The sequence below is a fragment of the Chiloscyllium plagiosum genome, unplaced genomic scaffold (genome assembly GCF_037043375.1).
Source record: "Chiloscyllium plagiosum isolate Xiang-an unplaced genomic scaffold, Cpla_swu_hap1 HiC_scaffold_24, whole genome shotgun sequence".
In the NCBI taxonomy this organism is placed as follows: domain Eukaryota; kingdom Metazoa; phylum Chordata; class Chondrichthyes; order Orectolobiformes; family Hemiscylliidae; genus Chiloscyllium; species Chiloscyllium plagiosum.
The window spans coordinates 44,447,747-44,466,155 of NW_028270162.1; the positions used below are offsets into that span (position 1 = coordinate 44,447,747).

The 18,409-nt window shown below is 42.3% G+C and overlaps 1 protein-coding gene across 1 annotated transcript in view; it reads left to right on the forward strand.

The window, feature by feature from the left end:
* srrm4 (serine/arginine repetitive matrix 4) overlaps nucleotides 1–18,409 on the forward strand; it is a 393,712-nt gene that overhangs the window by 327,510 nt on the left and 47,793 nt on the right. The gene's annotated exons all lie outside the window — the stretch shown is intronic.

Genomic DNA, 18,409 nt, shown 5'->3' on the forward strand with positions numbered 1-18,409 from the left:
ACATTCTCCCTGTGTCTGCTTCGGTTTCCTCCAGGTGCTCCGGTCTCCTCCCACAATCCAAACAAAATGTGCAGGTTAGGTGAATTGGCCATGCTAAATTGCCTCTAGTGTTAGGTGAAGGGGTAAATGTAGGGGAATGAGTCTGGGTGGGTTGCGCTTCGGTGGGTCGGTATGGACTTGTTGGGCGGAAGGGCCTGTTTCCACGCTGTAATCTAATCTAAAAAAAAATCAGGTACTACATCTCTGGACAATTAGTGATCTGATAACAGTTTAACCTTTTTCACAATTATGTCATACCGAGTGCATAATGCCCCTAGTGTTATATCTTCTATTCAGTGAATTATGTTCACCAACCTAATTGTGTTGTCATCACAAGATAATGAGCCTGGTGTCATTTTGTTTAACAAGTCATAGAGTCATAGAGATGTACAGCTTGGAAACAGACCCTTTGGTCCAACCCCCCCACGCCGACCAGATATCCCAACCCAATTTAGTCCCATCTGCCAGCACCTGGCCCATATCCCTCCAAACCCTTCCTATTCATATATCCATCCAAATGCCTCTTAAATGTTGCAATTGTACCAGCCTCCACCACTTCCGCTGGCAGCTCATTCCATACACGTACCACCCTCTGCGTGAAAACGTTGCCCCTTAGGTCTCTTTTATATCTTCCCCCTCTCACCATAAACCTATGCCCTCTAGTTCTGCACTCCCCGATCCCAGGGAAAAGACTTTGTCTATTTGTCCTATCCATGCCCCTCATAATTTTGTAAACCTCAATAAGGTCACCCCTCAGCCTCCGAGCTCCAGGGAAAACAGCCCTAGCCTGTTCAGCCTCTCTCTATAGCTCAAATCCTCCAACCCTGGCAACATTCTTGTAAATCTTTTCTGAACGCTTTCGAGTTTCACAACATCTTCCCAATAGGAAGGAGACCAGAATTGCACGCAATATTCTAACAGTGGCCTAACCAATGTCCTGTACAGCCGCAACATGACCTCCCAACTCCTGTACTCAATACACTGACCAATAAAGGAAAGCATACCAAACGCCTTCTTCACTATCCTATCTACCTGCTAGGAGCTATAAACCTGCACTCCAAGGTCTCTTTGTTCAGCAACACTCCCTAGGACCGTACCATTATATGTATAAGTCCTGATAAGATTTGCTTTCCCAAAATGCAGCACCTCGCATTTATCTGAATTAAACTCCATCTGCCACTTCTCAGCCCATTGGCCCATCTGGTCCAGATCCTGTTGTAATTTGAAGTAACCCTCTTCGCTGTACACTACAGCTCCAATTTTGGTGTCATCTGCAAATTTACTAACTGTACCGCTTATGCTCGCATCCAAATCATTTATGTAAATGACAAAAAGTAGAGGGCCCAGCACCGATCCTTGTGGCACTCCACTGGTCACAGGCCTCCAGTCTGAAAAACAACCCTCCACCACCACCCTCTGTCTTCTACCTTTGAGCCAGTTCTGTATCCAAATGGCTAGTTTCCCTTTATTCCATGAGATCTAACCTTGCTAATCAGTCTCCCATGGGGAACCTTGTCAAACGCCTTACTGAAGTCCATATAGATCACATCTACTACTCTGCCCTCATCAATCTTCTTAGTTACTTCTTCAAGTCATGAGAAAGAATTGAATTCTTGTGAAATAAAAAAAGATGAAGTCAATTTTGGCATTGATGTGTGTTAAGGTTGGACAAAGTGAAAGCCTATTTGCTGCAAGGACAGAGGGTTTGGTCATATTGTTCTTGAAGCATGGTTCCTTTAGCCAGGAAAAAGTGACAGTCATTTTGTGTACAACATAAGCTCTGCAACAAACAAAAACAGAAATTGTTGGAGAAATTCAGCAGATCTAGAAGCATCTGTGGATAGAAGGAAAAGTTAACATTTCGAGTCCAGTGACCCTTCTTCAGGACTGAAAGCACCTAGGGAAAAATGGTATTTATGCTGACGATGGGGGCAGGGATAAAGGAGTGAACAGATAGGTGGAGATAGTGAACCCAGAGAAAGAGAGAGAGAGAGAGAGACAGAAAAAAAAAGACAGTCAAAGGGATTATAGATATTAAATAAAAATTGAAAGCACTGCAGATGCTGTAAATCAGGGACAAAAATAGAAATTGCTAGAAAAGCTCAGCAGGTCTGACAGCATCTGTGGAGAGAAATCAGTGTTCGGATCAAATGACCCTGCCTCAGAATTGGTGATAGTTCGGAAAATGTTGGTTTATATGCAGAAATTAGGTTGAGGGAAGGAGTTAGGAAGTGAACAATTGGAGGAAATCCACTCCAAAGAGAGAGAAACACAGTTGGAGAGACAAAGAGTAAATAATGATCTGGCTGGGCGAGTGAATAGCAATTAATGCAGACAGTTAGTGGCCAATAATTGATTGTGTGTAATAGCAGGCCATGTGATAAAAAGGCCAGTTGCATGGAGTTTGGGGTAAGGACATGGGCGAGCTCAAGTCCTAAAGTTATTGAGCTCGCTATTCAGTCCAGAAGGCTGCAGGGTCACCAAGAGGAAAATGAGGTGCTGTTCTTCCATCTTGTGCTGAGCTTCACTGGAGCACTGCAGCAAGCCTGAGACAGAGTTGTTGATCAGGGAACAGGGTGGTGTGTTGAAGTGGAGATAGTAAACCAGGAAAGAACCTAGATAGATAATAATGGGGGACAATAAATAGTCAAAAATAGGTTCGCTGTACTGACATTAGTTCTACAAATTTTTTTTTTTGGTCACATTGGTTTTGGGATGTACGTTGGCCAATACAGCAGGAGCATCTTCAATTCTCCTTCTGACAGAGTCAGGAACCTTTTGCATTCATTTGAGAGAATTTCAGTTTACTGTATCATTCAAAAGACAGTATGCTTGACAGGGTTGCACCCTTCATTGCATCATTGGAGTGTCAGCCAAGATTATTGAATTGAATTGAATTGAATTTATTGTCACTTGTACCAAGGCACAGTGAAAAGCTTTTGTCTTGCGAGCAACATAGGCAGATCACATCGTTAAGTCGCATAGATAATTAAATAATAGGTAAACAGCAGCAAAAACAAAAACCCAGGTACAGGCGAATGCTAAGAGTTTGTGAGTCCATTCAGTATTCTAACGGCAGTAGGTTAGAAACTGTTTTGAAACCGGCTGGTGCATGTGTTCATGCTTCTGTACCTTCTCCCCAATGGTAGCGGTTGTAGAAAAGTATTGCCAGGGTGGGATGGATCTTTGAGAATACTGGCGGCCTTTCCTTGACAGCGGACCTGATAGATAGATTCTACAGATCGGAGGTTGGCCTTTGTGATTGTCCGGGCTGAGTTCACCACTCTCTGTAACCGCCTCCGATCTTGAATGGTACAGTTACCATGCCAGGTAGTGATACATCCAGACAGAATGCTCTCGAAGGCACACCAATAAATGTTGGCATAGATATTCACGGTCATGCCAAATTTTCTCAGCTACCTGAGGAAGAAGAGACATTGTTGGGCCTTTGTAAGCAGTGCATCCACATGAAGAGCCCAAGAAAGCTTGGTGTGGATGACCACTCCCAGGAGCTTGACACTCTCCACTCGTTCCATCTCTGTGCTGTTAATGTGTAGGGGGCATGAGTAACATCCCGCCAAAAGTCAATAATGAGTTCCTTAGTTTTGCCAGCATTGAGAGCTAGCATGTTTTTAGTGCATCATTTTTCCAAGTCTTCCACCTCTCGTCTGTAGTCTGTTTCATCACCATCTGAGATTCGACCGACAATGTTGGTGCCATGAATGAACTTGTAAATGGCATTAGTCTAGCATTTGGTGAGGCAGTCATGGGTATACAGTGAGTACAGTAGGGGGCTGAGCACACACCCCTGGGGGGCTCCAGTGTTGAGTGTTAGTGAGGATGAAATATTGTCCCCAATCTTCACTGATTGTGCCCTGTGGGTCAGGAAACTGTGGATCCAGTTGCATACAGTGGAGCTTGGTCTGAGATATTGGCTCAATTTCTGGTGTTCACAAGAACAACTTGCACATCAGAGTCTTAGCAACCTGATAAGTAATCAATGGCTTTCTGTCAAAGTGATTATCTATGTCTACGATGATTGGTTTTCATTGAATAATGAGTGAAGACAAGCCACAAATGAAACCAGTAAACCACAAGAATAAAAACATTTCTTACATAGCCCCATGAGTGATTGGCAAGACTGTTTATTTCATTCAGTGTATTTTCCCAGGTTTAGAAACTCATGTTTAAGTTTTAAAGTGAAGAATACAGAGTTGAGACAACCTAAAAGCCCAACTTGGAGAGAGTTGGGATTTTCATTCCAGATCACTGGGTTTGATGGAAATCAGGCTGGGTGACCCCAGAATGAGTGCAGAGGCTGTTGGGTACAAAGGCATGCTGGTTGGAAGGCTGATCTTGCTCCTCCAGCTCTGTGCATGAGTGTAGAACATCCTTCACTCCTTCAACCTCCACATACTCACCATGCCTCATTACTGTCAATCCATTCCACCTCATGTGCTCCAACTCCCAAAGCCTTTTAGACCGTACATACATCACCTCATGCTCCCACCCACCAGTCTCCTTTTACATCCCCATATCCAGACCTGACCCTGCCCCTGTACCCATTTAGAGCACATGACAACCTATGCCCTTGGATACTGCCACATGGCCCTTAAAACTCATATGGCAACCAATGCATGATACCAACTCCCATTGGTCTTTTTGGCCTGTATGTTTGGGTGGCACTATGGCTCAGTGGTTAGCACTGCTGTCTCACAACACCAGGGTCCCAGGTTCGATTCCAGCCTCGGGTAACTGTCTTGTGGAGTTTGCACATTCTCCCAATGTCTGCGTGGGTTTCCTCCGGGTGCTCCGGTTTCCTCCCACAGTCCAAGGATGTGCAGGTCAGGTGAATTGGCCATGCTAAATTGCCCATAATGTTAGGTGCATTAGTCAGAGGGAGGTGGGTCTGGGTGGGTTACTCTTCGGAGGGTTGATGTGGACTTGTTGTGTCGAAGGGCCTGTTTCCACACTGTAGGGAATCTAATCTAATAAAGCCATGAACTGAAAAATCTGTTGCTGGAAAAGCGCAGCAGGTCAGGCAGCATCCAAGGAGCAGGAGAATGGACGTTTTGGGCATAAGCCCTTCTTCTCCTGCTCCTTGGATGCTGCCTGACCTGCTGCCCTTTTCCAGCAACACATTTTTCAGCTGTGATCTCCAGCATCTGCAGTCCTCACTTTCTCCTTTTTTCTAATAAAGCCATATCTTGCTATTAATCCACCCAGCACCCTTTGCCCTTACACCTACCATGTCAACTCACCCAGTATATACCATGGGCAAGATGCAGGACACATGCTGACATGGGATTTTTTAAAAAATGTTTTTAAGTTTTTAATTATCTAATAGGGAATTGATTTTTTTTTAAATGAAAAAAAACCATTCACCACATTTAATGTAATTTAATGCCTTATAAAAATAAACATTGGAATTTATGGGTCCAAAGAATACATAGCCACTTTAGCTGTCAAGCAAATTGTGAATTGAGAGGCGCCCACTGTGATAATGGAAGATTGTGAAGTCAATCATGAAGTCAGTTAATTTCATAATGATAATCCTTGGCTTACATCAACAGTGTGAAATTGCTAAGACTGATTTTTATGAATACTCCAGACCATTTCTCTTTCAAATATTAAAAGGGCGGGGATTATAAATGCTTTGACACCTACCTTTGGCAACTCTTGGTAATTTCTTTTGGCAGCTCCTTTCCACTATTTCTGTTGACACGTTTGATTGTTCATTTTGATGGCTCCTTTTGACAGCTTCTTTTAGCAGTCCCAAAGAGCTTGACAGTTCAAATGAATTTATGCACCTTTTATGTCTACTCTTAACAATCCAAAAGGGCCTTTTACTTCTCCCAAAACGCATCTGACATTCCCCAAAAGGTTTCCTCAGGGATATATCCAAAAGTGTATCTTATATCTTCAAGAACAGAGCAAGGTGTTCTGCAGGGATTTGTTCTGGGTCCTCTTTTGTTTTGTCATTTATATAATTATGGATGAGAATACAGAAGGCATGGTTAGTAAGTTTGCGGATGGTACTAAAGTTGGTGGCATAGTAGACAGTGACGAGGGTTATCTAAGATTACAAAAGGATCTTGATCAAATGGGTCAAGGGCCTGAAAAATGGCAGATGGAGTTCAATCTGGATAAGTGTGAGGTATTGCACTTTGGTACAACAAACAAGGGTAGGGCTTATACAATTAACTGTTGGGCCTTGGGTAGTGTTGTAAAACATGGAGACCGAGGGGTGCAGATACATAATTCTTTGAAGTTTGCATCACATATAAACAGGATAGTTAAAAAGGCATTTGGCACACTTGCCTTCATTGCTCAGTCCTTTGAGTGTAGAAGTTGGGAAATCATGTTGAGGTTGTAGAGGACATTGGTGAAGCCTCTTCTGGCATATTGTGTCCAGTTCTGGTCACCCAGTTATAGGAAGGATATTATTAAATTGGAGAGGGCTCAGAAGAGATTTACCAGGGTGTTGTCAGGTATGGATGGTTTGACTTATGAAGAAAGGCTGAGTAGGCTGGGACTTCTCTCAATGGAGCATAGGAGGTTGAGAGACGACCTTATAGAAATTTATATAATAAGGAGGCATATAGATAGAAGGTCTTTTCCCTTGGTTCGGAGTTTTCAAGACTAGGAAGCACATTCTTAAGGTGAGAGGAGAAAGATTTAAGAAAGACATGAGGGGCAAATCTTTTGCACAGACGGTGGTTTGCATGTGGAATTAACTTCCTGAGGAAGTGGTGGATGCAGGTACAATTACAATATCTAAAAGGTTAAAAATCAGACAACACCAGGTTATAGTCCAACAGGTTTATTTGGACCCCTCTTGGACTGTAACCTGATGTTGTGTGATTTTTAACTTTCTACACCCCATTCCAACACCAGCACCTCCAAATCATAGCATTTAAAATACATTTGGATAGGTACATGAATAGGAAAGGTTTGGAGGGATATGGGCCAGGAGCAGGCAGGTGGGAACAGTTTAGTTTGGGATTATGTTCTGCATGGACTGATTGGATCAAAGGGTGTGTTTCCGGCTGTATGACTCCATGACTCGATAACTGCACGAAGTTTTGGCCTGCTTCTACCAGGTTGAAACTACACACATTGTTCCTCTCCATACAGGCTAATGAAACATGACTGGAGACAGCTTTTGTTTTGTATGAGCAGAGTTCTTTGTAAACCATGAATGTACAAAATTTGACCCTTTCCCATTTCCCCTTTCCAAAATAGTGGGGACCATTTTGGGGCTGGGGAGTGGGAGGCAAACATCCAGATTTCAGCCTCTGCCAAGAAATTGCAGAGAGTTGTGAATACAGCCCAGTCCATCATGCAAGCCGGTCTTCCAACCATTGACTCTGTCTGTACTTCCTGCTGCATTGGGAAAACAACCAACATCATCAAAGACCCTTCCCAGCCCAGTTGCACACTCTTCCACTCTCTTCCATCAGGCACAAAATATAAAAGTTTGTGTGCATATACAAATAGATTCAAGAACAGCTTATTGCCTGTTGCTATTAGACTTCTGAATGGATCCCTCAAATTTTAAATTTAATGTTGATCTCGCTCTTTGAGCACCTTCTCTGCAACTGTAACATTGTATCCCTCACAAAACAAAACATTTTACTCTATCCACATACATGTGACAATAATATATCAAATCAAATCATTTTTGAAACGACGCAGAGGCTTACATTGTTGTGAAACCTTCGACCTTGGTTTTTTTAGAAGTTGGTTAGCGAAAACAATATAAACTTTTCCCATGTCACAATAACATTGTGTATAGCAAACAATGGTGTATAAGGCAAGAAACTGTGCAATAAAGCCTATAATACCAATAATTCATCTATTTTCCACATATGTTCTGTTTATGGCCAGCACCCCCAATATAAGAATGAGCACTGAAGTGTGTGAAGTGTCAGTCACACTGATATCATGTGCAACTTTTCTAAGCTGCAGGGAGTCCCTCAGCAGTTACCAGCCAACCAATTGTGACAAATTATTGTGTCAGTGCAGCCACACATCAATTGGTTGGTATCGTACATAGTGCTCAGCAACAAATTATAACACTATCCAAAAACGACAGAATAATGGATAGGTTGAATAGTACAAGACATTAACATAAACAAGGGACTCAAATTGTGCTGTAAATCATTAGACTGAAGTTGAACAATTTGTGCAGATTATCCAAACTTCAAGATTGCTTTTAATTTCTCACAAACATTAACTCCTTCCTACCTGCTTATTGCTTAACATTCTGCAGCAGACTTCCATCTATCTCTGGGCACTTGGCTGTTAAAAATTTAGCAGATGCCTTATGCATCTATTTTCTTACCAGATTCAGCTTTCAAACAGCCCTTCAAATGTGTACCCAGCCTCAGTCAAACCCAAAGCAGGCAGTGTGTTGTTTAAATACGCAAATTAAAGTTCTATTTCTGCCACAGCACAATGACTTCATGGTGAAGTACGTGAAATATCTGTGATTGATGCCAATCTCACCTTCTCCAGAGTTGAGAGCCTAAACCACTGGTACTTGATGGGCCATAGAAGGCCATAAAAACACAGGAACAAGGCAAGGAGATTCAGTCTCTTTAAATTCTGCCATTCAATTTCATTGAAGCCAATCTGCATCTTAACTCCAGTATCCACCTTTATAGGAAACTGTTCAGTCACTTGCCCGTAAAAATAAACATATCTGATTTGAAATTTTCATTGACTTATGACTCAACAATTTCTTGGAGAGAGTTAGTTTCAGATTTCCACTAATCTCTGTGGAAAGAAATGTTTCCTGATCCTCCCCATGACCAGCCTAGCTCTTAGTTTAATTGCTATCATCAGTATGGGGAGGCAATGGTCTAGTGATATTATCGTTAGACTGTTAATTTAGAAACCAGATAATGTTTCGGAGACCTGGTTTTGAATCTCTATGCTGGCAGATGGTGTAATTTGAGCACAGTAAAATCTGGAAGAGTCTAATAATGTCTGTGAATCTGTTGTTGGGGAATAAACCCAAATGCTTTACTAATGTCTTTGAGGAAAGGAATCTGCCATCCTTGCCTGCTTTAGCTGATATGTGACTCCAGAACCTTAAATGCTCTCTGGGCAATCAATGCTGGCTTGACCAGTGCCACCCTCATTCTGTGAATGAATATTTTTTTTAAAAAAGGTAGTTTGTTTTGTTTCATTAGGGTAACTGTGAGGCCAGAAGGAGCCTGCCACAGAAGCAGCCATGCAGATGGGCAAATGAATTGTCAATATCACAACATCAACTTTCTACCATCTGTACATGCCAACTTAAGAACAATCTGTGGATCTGAAAAATAGTCAAAACTCAATTTAAGGGGCAGATATATTCAACATACCTTCTCCTGTGTGATGGCAGAAAACTATGTTAAATGCAAGTTTAGCTGAAAGAAGAAACAAGGGTGATTACCTTTCTGCATATTCATGGATAGGTTGGTGTTTGAAGCTCGACTCAGTGCAATTTTTTGACAGCTATAAATGAACAAAAACAGTATACTTTTTCCAAATAAAAACCAATTTGCTGAATCCTTTGGAATACTACCCCTTACATTTTATCACTTCATGTTCTCAGTAGGAGCAGACAATTGGATCCATATGATATGCTTCAAGAAATGCCTTGGAGCAAATTGGGCATTTTCTTCTTCAACTTTTTCTTTCAGCTATCCAGGACAGTTCTTGTACACACTCTGCAGTCCAACCTCATTCTCCTTCATCCCTACCTCAATTGATGCCCACACTTTTCTTCCTTCTACACCTCATATCACCACTCCCAGCTTCTTCACGTATCTTCCCCACATCTCTTTCCCACCTGTGGCCAACTCCTACTCTTCTTCAGATCTCTCATTTTCTCTCCTTCTGTTGTCCTGCCCCCCTCTCCAGCATTGCTGCTGAGGCTGTTCTCATGAGGCAGTTCATCCCTCTGCATAAAAGGATGGAATCTTTTGCTCAAATAAGTATTTCCAGCTTCAGCGCATATCAGGCAAAATTAACTCAAGCAACAGCAGATTACAGTGTTGAAGTAAGGAAAACCAATGTCATGCTGGCTTCCAGTTGCAAATGCAGACCCGAACTTTTGTAGATAGTGTATCTGAGGATTTGATTGATTTATTGATTTGATTGATTTATTGATTTGATTGATTTATTATTGCCACATGTTATGAAGTACAAGAAAAAGCGTTGTTTTGCGTGCTATACGGGCAGATCAGAAGCACAGCAGAGTGGTGAATACAGTGTTACAACCACAGAGAAGGTGCAGAGAGAGAGATCTCAATTACCATTTGAGAGGTCCATTCAAAGTTCTGAGAACAACAGGGAAGAAGCTGTTCTTGAATCTGATCAAACATGCATTCAAACTTATCTATCTTCTGCTCAATGGAAAAGGGTGCAAGAGAGTATAACCTGTGTGGGAGAGGCCTTTGATTATGTTGGTTACTTTCCCAATGCAACAGAAAGTATAGATGGAGTCAATGGATGGAAGGCTGGTTTGCATAATGGCTGTGTTTATGACTCTCTCTAGTTTCTTGTAGTCTTCGACAGAGCAGTTGCCAAGCCTCACTGTGATGCATCTAGATAGGATGCTTTCTGTGGTGCATCTATAAATATTGGTAAGAGACATGCCAAATTTCCTTAGCCTCTTAAGGAAGTAGAGATGTTCTTGATTGTTACCTCGATGTGGGTAGACCAGGACAGACTGTTGATGATCATCATTCCCAGGAACTTGTAAATAGTGGGTATGTAAGCATTGTCTCAATGACTGCACATTGCATGGGAACTTAAACTAGATAGAAAAAAGAAAAAAGCCCAGTACTTTCGAGTCTGCATCGGGAACCCAGTCCAGACAGTTCAGTACTGGGTCCCGATTCTATATAATGTGTTCAAGACACACGCACTGGCATTTTTAATGGGCCAGAGGGGAAAACCAGTAAAAAAACTGATACCAAGAAGTCAATGTAGTGGTCACACTGATCCTCCATTTTAAAGTATACAAGATGCATCAGGTCAGAATTCCTTATTCTAAGAGAAAGTGAGGACTGCAGATGCTGGAGATCATAGCTGAAAATGCGTTGCTGTAAAAGCGCAGCAGGTCAGGCAGCATCCAAGGAGCAGGAGAATCAACGTTTCCGGCATGAGCCCTTCTTCAGGAATCTTCTTCCTTCTTTCCTGAAGAAGGGCTCATGCCCGAAACGTCGATTCTCCTGCTCCTTGGATGCTGCCTGACCTGCTACGCTTTTCCAGCAACACATTTTCAGCTCAGAATTCCTTATTCACCAGCTATATTGGGATTTCCATTTGGCAGGGGCAGGGAGCAGCTCACAAACTCATTCAGGGCAAGGACAGGTTCCTGAGGCTGGAGAGTCATTAGAAGGCCTTTCAACACTGACAGGCTGACAGTCCCACTGTCTGAGGTGGCTGTTATAAATTCAGGTTGAGAGACAGAGAGACAGTGAGTGCATCAACATGATGGTGGCCTCTGAACAAAAGGTTAAGCCTGCCATTATTGTAAATGGGATACTCTCCCAGCTGATAGTCAGTGACAGTAGCTGTGGTCTGGCAGTTGTCAGGAGTCCAGCTGGGTTGAAATGGGGCTTTAGTACGGTTCTATGAATGATGTCAACCAGGCACCTCATAAGGAGAACCCCGACAGAGGAGACCTTTGGAAACCATCACTTTTAATTTTTCCTCTGTACACATTCCACTTAACTCCAGTTGTTCATTCACTGTTTCCCAAAATGTAATGGTCTGAAAGAAAACCATCAAATTTTAAATGAATCAATAGTAATTGCCTCCATCATCATCAGGAAATTCACAACTCACACATTGCAATGTTAAGTGGACCCAATTTTATATCAATATAAGTGAATCCGTTTTGAGCGAGTTAAAATATTGCCTGTTTATTATTTCCACAGTCTAATTTTGAATTGGTACCTCTTCCTGTAGAAGCTCTTCTGGGCTACTGCTCTGGATAAGGGCAGTTTGTCACAATCTACAAGTCACTCCCTGCCGCCTACTTCATGTAAATGCAGTAGCAATCAGAAATAAAAAGTTCTTGGAAAAACTCAGCAGGTCCTTCAGCTAACGGTCAATGACCTGAAACTCTTGTTTCTCTATGTAGAGATGCTGCAAGACCTGTTGAGTATTTCGAGCACATGGGTTCTGTCTTTTCCTCAAATCTGAATGCAAATTGAAAGCGAAATGCTTATGTTAGGCACGAGATGCTGCTGGACGGCAATTAACCATGGCAGAATTGGAGAAGGCAATGAATTAACTCTGTAATGTAGGGTCAGGTGGTTGGCCAAGCAACTGGATAATGTTGTGTTAAGTGGAAGCCTGACCCCTACTGGTCAAGAAAAAATGTTGCTTCAAATTGAATGTTGCCTCCTTTCCTGAAGCCCTGGATAAAGTGTTATTATCATGTGCTGAAAATGTGTTGCTGGAAAAGCGCAGCAGGTCAGGCAGCATCCAAGGAACAGGAGAATCGACGTTTCGGGCATAAGCCCTTCTTCAGGAATGAGGAAAGTGTGTCCAGTAGGCTAAGATAAAAGGTAGGGAGGAGGGACTTGGGGGAAGGGCTTTGGAAATGTGATAGGTGGAGGGAGGTCAAGGTGAGGGTGATAGGCCGGAGTGGGGTGGGGACGGAGAGGTCAGGAAGATGATTGCAGGTTAGGAAGGCGGTGCTGAGTTCGAGGGATTTGACTGAGACAAGGTGGGGGGAGGGGAAATGAGGAAACTGGAGAAGTCTGAGTTCATCCCTTGTGGTTGGAGGGTTCCCAGGCAGAAGATGAGGCGCTCTTCCTCGAACTGTCGTGTTGCCATGGTCTGGCGATGGAGAAGTCCAAGGACCTGCATGTCTTGGTGGAGTGGGAGGGGGAGTTAAAGTGTTGGGCTACGGGGTGGTTGGGTTGGTTGATCCGGGTGTCCCAGAAGTGTTCTCTGAAACGTTCCGCAAGTAGGCGGCCTGTCTCCCCAATATAGAGGAGGCCACATCGGGTGCAGCGGATGCAATAGATGATGTGTGTGGAGGTGCAGGTGAATTTGAACCACAAGGGATGAACTCAGACTTCTCAAGTTTCCTCATTTCCCCTCCCCCCCACCTTGTCTCAGTCAAAACCCTCAAACTCAGCACCGCCTTCCTAACCTGCAATCATCTTCCTGACCTCTCCACCCCCACCCCACTCCGGCCTATCACCCTCACCTTGACCTCCCTCCACCTATCGCATTTCCAAAGCCCCTCCCCCAAGTCCCTCCTCCCTACCTTTTATCTTAGCCTGCTGGGCACACTTTCCTCATTCCTGAAGAAGGGCTTATGCCCGAAACGTCGATTCTCCAGTTCCTTGGATGCTGCCTGACCTGCTGCACTTTTCCAGCAACACATTTTCAGCTCTGATCTCCAGCATCTGCAGCCCTCACTTTCTCTCAAATGTTATTATCATGTGTTATTGTTACATGCTAGTTTGCTTTCAGAGGGAAATATTTACCACCATTTTACATGTTTTAAAGATATAATTCTCTTCTATTTGTAAATAAGTCCATAAACATAAACCCCAAAGTCTTCAGTTCAAGATCCAAAATTTAAAGTTACACATGTTTGACTCTATGAGATCTTCCAACACTTTTTCTCTTGTGGCTGACATTCCCCCAATCCATTTCTTAATTGCAAAATTCTTATCATCATTCTAAACTCAATTTCTGGCTTCTTCCAAGATCATGCTCCCCATAGACCTCTGGCTACTTTTGTAATTATTTAACATAAACCAGTTAAACAACTCTGCCAAAGGTCTTAACAAGGACACCAGAGATAAATAACCATATACATTTAGGAATCCCTAAGAAATGGTGTAAATTGTCTTGTAAATGAAATCAGGTGTTGACGAGTGAACTAATAATTCAACTGGCTTTGCTATGTCTTTTCAGCCCTGGATAACCTCAGGGTTCAGATTGATAAATTAAATTCACTACTTTTGCTCTGTTGGATTGAAAAGGAAGCCACCTAAAGTGCAAATCTCTACTGAGGTGAAGCTCTGAGCTGTGCTAATCCCTTATCTGAGTTGAGTTAACTTCTTTCAATAAGGGCACACACCCGTTTGGTGACTATACCTCTGAGAGATGTACACCAAGTGTAATGATGAATTTAATTCACTAGCAAATCTGGTGCTTGTGAGGTTAATAGCTGCTTAAGAAAGGGTTTTCTCATTTACTCATGGGATGTGGGCATAGCTGGCTGGGCCAGCACCTTTCATTGCCCGTCCTTAGTTGCCTTTGAGAAGATGGTGATGAGTTGCCTTCTTGAACCACTGTAGCCCACCTGCTGTCAGTTGACCCACAATGTCCTCAGGGAGTGGATTCCAGGATTTTGACTCAGCGACAGTGAAGGAACTGTGATATATTTCCAAGTCAGGGTGGTGAGTGGCGTTAGAGGGGAATTTGCAGGTGGTGATTTTCCCATGTATCTGCTGCCATTGATGTTCTAGATGGAAGTGGTTGTGGATTTGGAAAGTGCTTTCTCAGGATCTCTAATGAATTTCTGGAGTGCATCTTGTAGATAGTACACACTGCTGCTACTAAGCTTCAGTGGTGGAGGGAGTGGATGCTTGTGGATACAATGCCAATCAAGCAGACTGCTTTGTTCTGGATTGTGCCAAGATTCTTGAGTGTTGTTGAAGCTGCCCACATGCAGGCAAGTGGGGAGGACTCCATCGCACTCCTGACTTGTGCCTTACTGGACAGGCTTTGAGGAGCCAGAAACTGAGTTACACGCTGCAGTATTCCTTGCCTCTGACCTGCTTTTGTAGCCACTGTGTTTTTGTGGTGAGTTCAGTTGAGTTTCTGGTCAATGATAATTGCCAGGACATTGATAGTAGAGGTTTCAGTGATGGTAACACCAATGAATGTCAAAGGGTGGTGATTAGGTCTCTCATTGGGATGGTCATAGACTGGTATTTGTGTGGAGTGAATGTTTTCTGCAACTAATAAATTGTGTGTTCAGTATCTGTCAGAATTATCAGTATTAGTAACATTTTATGAATTGTTTTAAGGTTTATTATTATTTTTAAGGCTTTCTTTAGCAATAACAAGGTTGTCTATAAATAAAGGAGTGGCAAGGCTGCCATTCTTGAGAATACATATCCTGTGCTATGTGGGAACTCCAAGACCTCTACTACTGACAAAAATAAACTGCAGATGCTGGAATCCAAGGTAGACAAGTTGGAGGCTGGTAGAACTCACTAAACTAGGCAGAGAGTTTAAACTAGGATGTAGGTTTGCTCACTGTGCTGGAAGGTTTGTTTCCAGATTTTTCGTTACCCTACTAGGTAACATCTTCAGTGGGCCTCCGGGCAAAGCACTGTTGATAATTCCTTAAAAATCACACAACACCAGGTTATAGTCCAACAGGTTTAATTAAACCTGTTGGACTATAACCTGGTGTTGTGTGATTTTTAACTTTATACACCCCAGTCCAACACCGGCATCTCCAAATCATTGATAATTCCTGCTTTCTATTTATATGTTTGGGTTTCTTTGGGTTGGTGACATCATTTCCTGTGGTGACATCATTTCCTATTCTTTTTCTCGGGGGTGGTAAATTGGGTCCAAGTCAATGTGTTTGTTGATAGAGTTCTAGAATGCCATGCTGCTAGGAATTCTCGTGCATGTCTCTGTTTGGCTTGTCCTAGGATGGATGTGTTGTCCTAATCGAAGGGGTGTTCTTCCTCAGCTGTATGTAAGGATACTAGTGAGACAGGGTCATGTCGTTTTGTGGCTAGTTGATGTTCATGTATCCTGGTGACTAGTTTTCTGCCTGTTTGTCCAATGTAGTATTTGTTACAGTCCTTGCACGGTATTTTGTAAATAATGTTAGTTTTGCTTGCTGTCTGTATAGGGTCTTTCATGTTTATTAGCTGCTATTTTAGTTTGTTGGTGGGTTTGTAGGCTACCATGATGCCTCAGGGTCTGAGTAGTCTGGCAGTCATTTCCAGGTCAGCAAGCAAACCTGCATCTAGAATCTCAACTTGAGCTACAAATCTTCTCAAAACTCGCTAAGTTTAAACTAGCTCAGCACAGTTGTGGGAACCAGGCAATCAGAGACAAATACCGAGGTGTACAGAATTTTGGGAGAGATAAACAACATCTAAGTAAAGAACAGTAATGTAATAGTTGGCATCAGTAAGGAAGGAAGTAATGAATCATTGTTGATGTTCATGTACATGAATACACAAAGAAAGATAATTATGTTTGATAAGTTGCAGGCATTGATTGACCATATAATGTTGTGGCTATAGCAGATACCAGGCTGAAGGCAGTGCAGAACTGTTCACAAATGTTCTTTATGGCTTTGGGTAACTCCAACCAATGATGACCTGTGGTCAATGGAGTCTTGTTAACAATCCTCCTTTCTTCACTGGGTCTAAGTGCCTGTCTAATTTTCAGTGGTAATGGATAAATCATTCGAGTCTTCACAAGAAGAGATATTTATCAACCAAAAGATGTTCATGAAAGATAGATGAGGGTAAAAAGGGGAGGTTTTAGCAGTATTCATTAATGAAAGTGTTGCAGTGCCAGGAAGAGGTTATGCCAGAGGACAGAAGAGTTTGGCTTGTGCTAAGGAATAAAAAAGGTGTAATTATTGCTCAGGGTAGTCTATAGGCCACCAACTAGTGAGAAGGATGTAAAGAAAGAAATTTGCAAAGAAGTTACAAAAAAGTGTAAAATTATAGAATAATTATGATAGGGACATTAGTTAGCCAACTATAGAATGTGGTGGTAATGTAGTGGATGAATGGGGTAAGAATACCTGGAAGAAGAGAATTTCCTCCTATATCTTTTCACTCCAATGAGAAAAGAAATACTGCTGGATCTGGTTCTTAGATTGCATAGATCAAATATCAGTGTGAGAATATTTTGGGGGACAGTGATCATGACCATAAAGTTTAGATACTTTAAAAAAAAATGAACAAAGCTGGAGTAAGAATAATTAATTAGGGGAAAGGCCAATTTTAATGGAAAATTAATGAATCTGGCCCAAATAAATTGGAGTCCAATGTTGGCAGGAAAATTGCAGCTGAACAATGGCCCACCCACAGAGAGAGAAAGGGAAAGGTAAGGAAAACAAATCTACATCTGTCTGAGTGACAAAAGAAGTAGCAATTATCATCCAAAGAAGAAAAACAATGTGCTTTTAATGTCAGGTTAAAAATACAATTGAGAGCCAGGCTGAATATAAAAGGGATAGAGTGATGGTGAAAAGGGAAATAAGAGGAGCAAAATAGAAATATGGAAAAAGAATGCAAGCTAAGAAGGAATTAAGATTTATTCTGTAAGCACACAAACCGTAAAAATAGAGTAAAAGGAGGAGTAGGGTCAGTTAGGATCCAGAAAAAGGGATTTACACATGGAGGCAGAAGCATGGCTGAAGAATTAAATTAATATTTTACATCTGTCTTTAACAAGGAAGATGTTGCCAGGACATGGTGGCTCTGTCACTGGCTGGGTTTAAGATTGAAAAGGAGAAATTGGTTAGACTACCTGTACTTTAAGTTGACAAGGCATGAGGACTGAGGGGAAAGCCAACCTGAGATACTGAGGAAAGCGAGGATGGAAATTACTGAGGAATCAGTGAGAATTTTCCAACCTTCTTTGGACAAAAGAATTACTAATGGTACATCTTTATTCAAAAAAGGTATCAGAATTAGCCAAGAAGCTGCAAAGCAGTTATAACCCTGGTGACTGGGAAAATTCTTGAAACAATAATTTGGGGCAAAATTAATAGTCCCACAGAAGATTGCTGATTAATTAAGAAGATCCAATGCATAATCTTTTAAGGGAAAATCATAACAATCCACCTTACTTAGCTTTTGGCAAGGTCACGAAGGGGTTGGTCAGTGCTGTGCTGTGGGATGGTGTATCTGAAATGGTAGATAATGTCTGATACATTGCCACGCAACAGACTTAGATTTGTTAGATAATCAAAGTTAGATTTCATGGAATAAAGGGAACAGCAACAACATGAATACAAAATTGACTGAGTGATAGGAAACTGGTCGAGTGTGTGTTGCTGAAAAAGTGCAGCAGGTTAGGCAGCATCCAAGGAGCAGGAAAATCAACATTTAGGGCTCCACCTTCCCCTCCAACCTATCACCATTACCCCCACCTCCATCCATCTATTGCGTTCTCAGCTACCTTCACCCCAGTCCCACTCCCACCCCCTTTTATCTCTCCACCCCGAGGCTCCGAGCCTCATTCCTGATGAAGGGCCTTTGCCCAAAAAGTTGATTTTCTTGCTCTTCGGATGCTGCTTGACTTGCTGTGCTTTTCAGCACCACATCCCGACCCTAATCGC